Genomic DNA, 7760 nt, shown 5'->3' with positions numbered 1-7760 from the left:
GTTCGACAACCATGGAAGTCGCTTCGGGACCCCAAAACTGAGTAATAGTCCATGAAACGGGTCAGCATCGATAAAAACCGCGAGTGTGGATGACCGACACGTAAGTGCACCTTGGGGTTCGACAATCATGGAAATTGCTTTGGGACCCCAAAACTATGAGTAATTGTCCACGAAACTGCGAGTGTTGATGATCGACACGTAAACGCATCCCAGGCTTCGTTAATCGAGGAAATCACCCCGGGACCCCAAAACAGTGAGTAATAGTCCACGAAACGGGCCAGAATCAGCAAAAACTACGAGTGTTGATGATCGACACGTAAATGCACCCCGGGGTTCATTAGTCGTGGAAATCACTTGGGGACCTGAAAATGGTGAGTAATAGTCCAAGAAATGGACCAGAATTGGCAAAAATTGTGAGTGTTGATGACTCACAAGTAAACACTCCCCGAGATTCGACAATGATGGAAATCGCTTCGGGACCCAAAAACTTAGTAATAGTCCATGAAATGGGTCAGCATTGACAAAAACCGCAAGTGTGGATAACTGACACGTAAGCGCACCTTGGGGTTCGACAATCATGGAAATTGCTTTGGGACCCCAAAGCGGTGAGTAATAGTCCATGAAACGGGTCAGAATTGGCCAATACTGTGAGTGTTGACGATCGACACATAAACGCACCCCGAGGATCGTCAATCATGGAAACCACTTTGGGACCCTAAAACATTGAGTAATAGTGCACGAAATGGACAAGAATCAGCCAAAATTGTGAGTGTTCATTACCGACACATAAACGCATCCCGGGGTTCTTTAATTGTGGAAATCACTTCGGGACCCGAAAATGGTGAGTAATAGTCCAAGAGAAGGACCACATTGACCAAACTTGTGAAGTTGATGACCAACATGTAAACGGACCCCGGGGTTCGACAACCATGGAAATCGCTTCGGGACCCCAAAATTAAGTAATAGCCCATGAAACGGGTCAGAATCGAGAAAATCCGCGAGTGTTGATGACCGACACGTAAGCGCGCCTTGGGGTTCGACAACCATGGAAATCGCTTTGGGACCCCAAAACGGTGAGTAATAGTCCACGAAACGGGCAAAAATCCGCCAAAACTGCGACTGTTGACACCCCGGGGTTCGACAACAATGGAAATCGCTTTGGGACCCCAAAACTGAGTAATAGTCCATGAAACGGGCCAGCAACGACAAAAACTGCGAGTGTGGATGACCGACACGTAAGCGCACGTTGGGTTTCGACAATCCTGGAAATCGCTTTGGGAAACGTGTAAGAATCCACAAAAACCGCGAAAATCCCGGGGTTCTTCAGCCGTGAAAATCACTTTGGGACCCAAAACTGAGTAGTAGTCCAGGAAACGGGCCAGAGTCGGCCCAAACTGCGAGTGTGGATGACCGACACGCAAGCGCACCTTGGGGTTCGATAATCATGGAAATCGCTTTGGGACACCAAAAGGGTGAGTAATAGTCCAGGAAACATGTCAGAATCGACAAAAACCGCGAGTGTTGATGCTCGACACGTAAACGCAACCCAAGGTTTGTTAACCGTGGAAATTACCCCGGGACCCCAAAATAGTGAGTAAAAGTCCACGAAACAGGCCAGAATCGGCCAAAACTACGAGTGTTGATGACCGACACGTAAGCGCACCTTGGGGTTAAACAACTATCCAAATCGCTTTGGGACTCCAAAACGGTGAGTAATAGTCCATGAAACGGGTCAGAATTAGCCAAAACTGTGATTGATGACGATGGACAAGTAAACGCACGCCGGGATCGTCAATCGTGGAAATCGTTCTGGGACCCTAAAACATTGAGTAATACTGCACGAAACGGACAAGAATCGGCCAAAATTGTGAGTGTTGATGACCGACACCTAAACACACCCGGGGTTTGTTAATCGTGGAAATCACTTCAGGACCCGAAAATGGTGAGTAATAGTCCAAGAAGCGGACCAAAATTGGGCAAAATTGTGAGTGTTGATGACCGACATGTAAACGCACCACGAGGTTCGACAACCATGGAAATGGCTTCGGGACCCCAAAACTGAGTTATAGTGCATGAAACGGGTCAGAATCGGGAAAAACCGCGAGTGTTGATGACCGACACGTAAGCGCACCTTGGGGTTCGACAACCATGGAAATCGCTATGGGCCCCCAAAACCGTGAGTAGTAGTCCATGAAGAGGGTGAGAATCGACAAAAACCATGAGTGTTGATGACTGACATGTAAACGCACCCCGATGTTTGTTAATTGTGGAAATCGCTCTAGGACCCGAAAACAGTGAGTAATGGTCCATGAAACGGACACAAATTGGCCAAATTTTTGAGTGTTGATGACCAACATGTAAATGCACCCCGGGGTTCGTCAATCGTGGAAATCACTTCGGGACACCAATACTAAGTAATTGTCCAAGAAACGGGCCAAAATCAACCCAATCTGCGAGTGCTGATGACTGACACGTAAGCGCGCCTTGGGGTTCGACAACCATGGAAATCGCTTTGGGTCCCCAAAACGGTGAGTAATAGTCCATGAAACGGGTCAGAATTGGCCAATACTGTGAGTGTTGACGATGGACATCTAAACGCACCCCGAGGATCGTCAATCGTGGAAATCGCTTTGGGACCCCAAAACACTAAGTAATAGTGCACGAAATGGACCAGAATCGGCCAAAATTGTGAGTGTTGATTACCAACACGTAAACACACCCCAGGGTTCGTTAATCGTGGAAATCACTTCGGGACCTGAAAATGGTGAGTAATAGTCCAAGAGACGGACCAGAATTGGCCAAATTTTGAGTGTTGATGACCAATATTTAAACGCACCCCAGGGTTCGACAACCATGGAAATCGCTTCAGGACCCCAAAATTGAGTAATAGTCCATGAAACGGGTCAGAATCGAGAAAAACCGCGAGTGTGGATGACCGACACGTAAGCGCATCTTGGGGTTCGACAATCATGGAAATCGCTTTGGGACCCCAATACAGTGAGTAATAAGCCACGAAGCGTGTCAGAATCGACAAAAACCGCGAGTGTTGATGATCGACACGTAAACGCATCCCAGGGTTCATTAATCATGGAAATCACCCCGGGACCCAAAAAAGTGAGTAATAGTCCATGAAACAGGCCAAAATCGGCCAAAACTGTGAGTGTTGATGACCGACGCGTAAGCGCACCTTGGGGTTCAACAACTATGAAAATCGCTTCGGGACCCCAAAACGGCGAGCAATAGTCCATGAAACGGGTCAGAATTGGCCAAAACTGTGAGTGTTGATGATGGACACGTAAACGCACCCCGGGATCGTCAAGCATGGAAATCGCTCTAGGATCCCAAAACACTGAGTAATAGTGCATGAAACGGACAAGAATCGGCCAAAATTGTGAGTGTTGATGACCGACACGTAACTGCACCCCGGGGTTCGTTAATTGTGGAAATCACTTCGGGACCCAAAAATGGTGAGTAATAGTCCAAGAAATGGACCAGAATTGGCCAAAATTGTGAGTGTTGATGACCGACATGTAAATGCACCCCGGGGTTCGACAACCATGGAAATCGCTTCGGGACCCCAAAACTGAGTTATAGTCCATGAAACGGGTCAGAATCGGGAAAAACCGCGAGTGTTGATGACCGACACGTAAACGCACCCCGAGGTTCGTTAATCATGGAAATCGCTTTGGGACCTGAAAACAGTGTGTAATATTCCACGAAACGGACACAAATTGGCCAAAATTGTGAGTATTGATGACCGACACGTAAACGCACCCCGGGGTTCGTCAGTCGTGGAAATCACTTCGGGACACCAAAACTAAGTAATAGTACAAGAAACGGGCCAAAATCAACCCAATCTACGAGTGCTGATGACCCACACGTAAGCGCGCCTCGGGGTTCGACAACCATGGAAATCGCTTTGGGACCCCAAAACGGTGAGTAATAGTCCATGAAACGGGTCAGAATCGACAAAAACCGTGAGTATTGACAACCAACACGTAAATGCACCCCCGAGGTTCGTTAATCGTGGAAATCACTCTGATACACCCAAACAGTGAGTAATAGTCCATGAAACAGGCCAGAATCGGCAAAAACTGCGAGTGTTAATGACCGACATGTAAACGCACCCCGGGGTTCATTAATCGTGGAAATCACTTCGGGACCCGAAAATGGTGAGTAATAGTCCAAGAAATGGACAAGAATTGGCCAAAATTGTGAGTGTTGATGACAGACACGTAAACGCACCCCGGGGTTTGAAAACCATGGAAATCACTTCGGGACCCAAAAACTGAGTAATAGTCCATGAAACGGGTCAGAATCGACAAAAACCACGAGCATTGATGACCGACACATAAGCGCACCTTGAGGTTCGACAACCATGGAAATCGCTTTGGGACCCCAAAACGGTGCATAATTGTCCACGAAACGGGTCAGAATCTACAAAAACCGCGAGTGTTGATGACCGAGTCGTACGCACCCCGGGGTTCATTAATCATGGAAATCACTCCGGGACCCCAAAACAGTGAGTAATAATCCACGAAACGTGATAGAATCAGCCAAAACTACGAGTGTTGATGACCGACATGTAAGCACACGTTGGGGTTCAACAAATATGGGAATCTCTTCAGGACCCCAAAACGGCGAGATGAAGCAGGTTCTGGAGAACATGCACAAGGAACTGGCGCTAGCCCAGAAGGAAGCCACGACCAAGACCAAACTTGCTGAGGAGAAGTTGGCCTCAGTCGGCAAACTGGAGAAAGAGATTGAAACCCTCAAAGTTGCCACTGCTACGATTAAAGGCGAGTCTGCAGAGTGCGAAAAGAAATTCTAGTAATAAATCGTTGCCTCTAAGCAGGAGCAGAAGACTCTGGTGGAGAAGGTAAGCCAGCTTCTCGAGAAGAAGAATGCTCTCGAGCAATATATCAAAGACTTCTGCACAGAGATGAACAGAAAGCTTAATGGTGAGATCTGCGACCGAGTGAAGTTCACTTGTTATCTTGTCTGACCGCCCACTGACTTTTTACTTCATTTCCTTGTAACAGAGTACTACCGTGACGAGGTGATGGAGATGGGTCGGATTGAGCGAGATTTGGATCCCAAGAGGCAGGTTGTCAATGGCAAGGTCGCGCTTGCTGTACTCCGACTCGACGATCGTCTTGACAACGACTTGGGCTACATCATACGCCTACGCGGTGCTTTGGGAAGGATTGACAAAGATCTTAAACCCGACGAGACCGTCCAGATGGATCTAGAATCAATGATGACACGACTGAATGAAATTCCAGCCCGAGTGCAGGCGTGGAAGAAGTCGGCGGCTCGCGGTGGTGTTGACATGGCCTTGTCACTCGTCCGCGTCCATTGCAAGGATGTGGATGCGGAGAAGCGGAAGAACCTCCAAGTGATCAACAAGAAGAAGCTCAAGTTCGAGGACTTCATGGAGACCTTCGTTGAGGCTGCCACGCGCATTGCTGATGGGATCCATCTGGAGACCTTCGTCATGCCAGCTAGTCCTCAGCCAGATGCGTGCAAGACTTGATCGCTTTCAATTTGTCCCAGGAAGTTGTCTGGTTGATGTAACCATAAACTTTGCCGAGCCTTAGGAACAACATATAAAGCAACAAAAAAACTTAGAACAAAATGCAGCTGATATACGAAAAAGACCTAAATGCCCAGGAAAATGTCGGCTACAACTGAACACAACCGACATAAGGCGAAGACCTAAACACCCACGAATCGCAGCTCGGATCACGCGATGTTTGTCCTACCAGCGTGTATCCGAACGGGGCCAACAAAAAAACCCAAAATAAACATTCATAGGGAGAACGCTTTTCAAAGCCGACCCCACATGATAACCGAAGCTTACAGTGTAGAACATGCAGTCGGATAGCCCAGGCGAACCACCCGGGCAGAAACGCCCCACGTTGGCTGGCATCACGCACACCTGGGCTGGCACGACCGAAACACGTCGGGTTGGATGACACACAGGGGCAAAATTTCGTGTTTTGACCCTTTTGTGGTCTAAATTGGGAATCTGACCCATGTTTGAATTTTTTTCGACATTTGACCCTTTTTTCTACCGCCACGAGGCCCGGCGGTAGGATTACCTAGCCTACCGCCAGAACCTGCGGAGGTAGGAAACTTGTCCACGTCAGTAGCGTTAATGGCCTCCGTCCCACCTTACCGCCGCTGATCCTGGCAGTAGCATGTCCGGTCCGCTAGGGCCCCTGGCGGTAGGGTGTGGGCAATTATAAGCCGCGGGCCGCCCCACCCCTCCCCTTCTCCCCCAACCAGCCGCCCCAAGAAGAGAGGAGTTCTTCCTCTCGCCCCCTCTCTCATCTCCTCCACTCCCCCCTCTGATCTTCGTCGTTTCTTCACCGTTTTTGCGTATCAAGATGGCCCCAAATAAAGAAAAGTAAGCTCCTTCGATCCCTCCGATTAGTTTTAGTCAAAAGTTTTTGATTTGTCACATTATTTGATTCAAATCACTCCCCTTTTTGAACTAAATTTAAATATTTTTAAAATTAGGATTGATTTAGGTTGATTCTAGATGTTATATTGTGTTAGATATGAACTCTAGTCACTAGTTTGTATGGTTATTTGAAGATGAACCCTAGTTCCTATTATTTTTGGAGGAAATTTTTTATATGATGCATGTTGGAGGAATTTATTATGATATGATGATGCATGTTGATATGCTATGATGCAAGTAGTGGATGTAGTTGGAGAACAAATGTTGAACCCTCAAGATGAACCTAGTTCATAACTTTTTTTGTTAAAAAGTTTTATTATATGATGAATATTGGAGATATTTTTTTTGATAGAGGATGCATGTGGATTTTATATGATGCAAGTAGTGGATTTTGTTGGAGTAAAAATGGTTAACCCCTCAAGATGAACCCTATTTCATGGTTTTTGTTTTTGAAAACAATATGATATGATGCATGTTGGATGTTGTTGGAGAAATATGATATGATATGATGCATTTGAACCTTGGTCATTCCATCTTGATATATGTATTTTATTTATTTTGTAACCTTGGTGATTGCATCCTGATATATGTATTTTATTTTGTTCATGTTCATGTTAAAAAAATCTTCATATGATTATTCAAAGATTGAACTAAGGTTTTTTTGGATGTGATAAACCTTTTTTAAGAAGCTATATGTTTCCTAGTTCATGATGAACCCTAGTTCATGTTAAAAACTCTTTTGATATGCTTATGCTTATGTTTATCAATTTTTTTACGAGGCCACCTCTTGAGGACGACATTGGCATTAAGTACACCATGCTTGACCCTAAGTTCGACAAGGGTAACCGTGCCCGTTTGATTGAGAATGGAGTGGTAATTACCATTCTTAAACCAAATCTTTTGAATTGATGAAAACAAGTTGCTAACTATTATGTCTATGCTAATTATGGTTTGGTTCTTGATTTTCACATATGCTCCCGCCACTACGGTTGGGGGGTCACAAGACGACCATTAAGATGGAGTACGACGACCGGTATGCGCCGTTCTACAGGAGAGCTCGGCTATTGGGCTTCGTCCTGCAGTTCAAGCATAAGCCGCCGATGCTCGTCCACTTAGCTCTCAAGGCTTTGATCGACCGGTGGCGGCCAGAGACGCACAACTTCCATCTTCCATGTGGGGAGATGACCGTGATCCTCGAGGATTGGGGGATGATTACGGCCCTACGCTCGAGGGTCGTGCTCTCACAGGACGAGTGGAGAGGACGAACTGGCATCATAGGGTTGTCGCCCTC

The sequence above is a fragment of the Triticum dicoccoides genome, chromosome 5B, assembly GCF_002162155.2.
Source record: "Triticum dicoccoides isolate Atlit2015 ecotype Zavitan chromosome 5B, WEW_v2.0, whole genome shotgun sequence".
Classification (NCBI taxonomy): Eukaryota; Viridiplantae; Streptophyta; class Magnoliopsida; order Poales; family Poaceae; genus Triticum; species Triticum dicoccoides.
The sequence above is the reverse complement of the archived record's forward strand: the minus strand, read 5'-3'. Positions refer to the sequence as shown.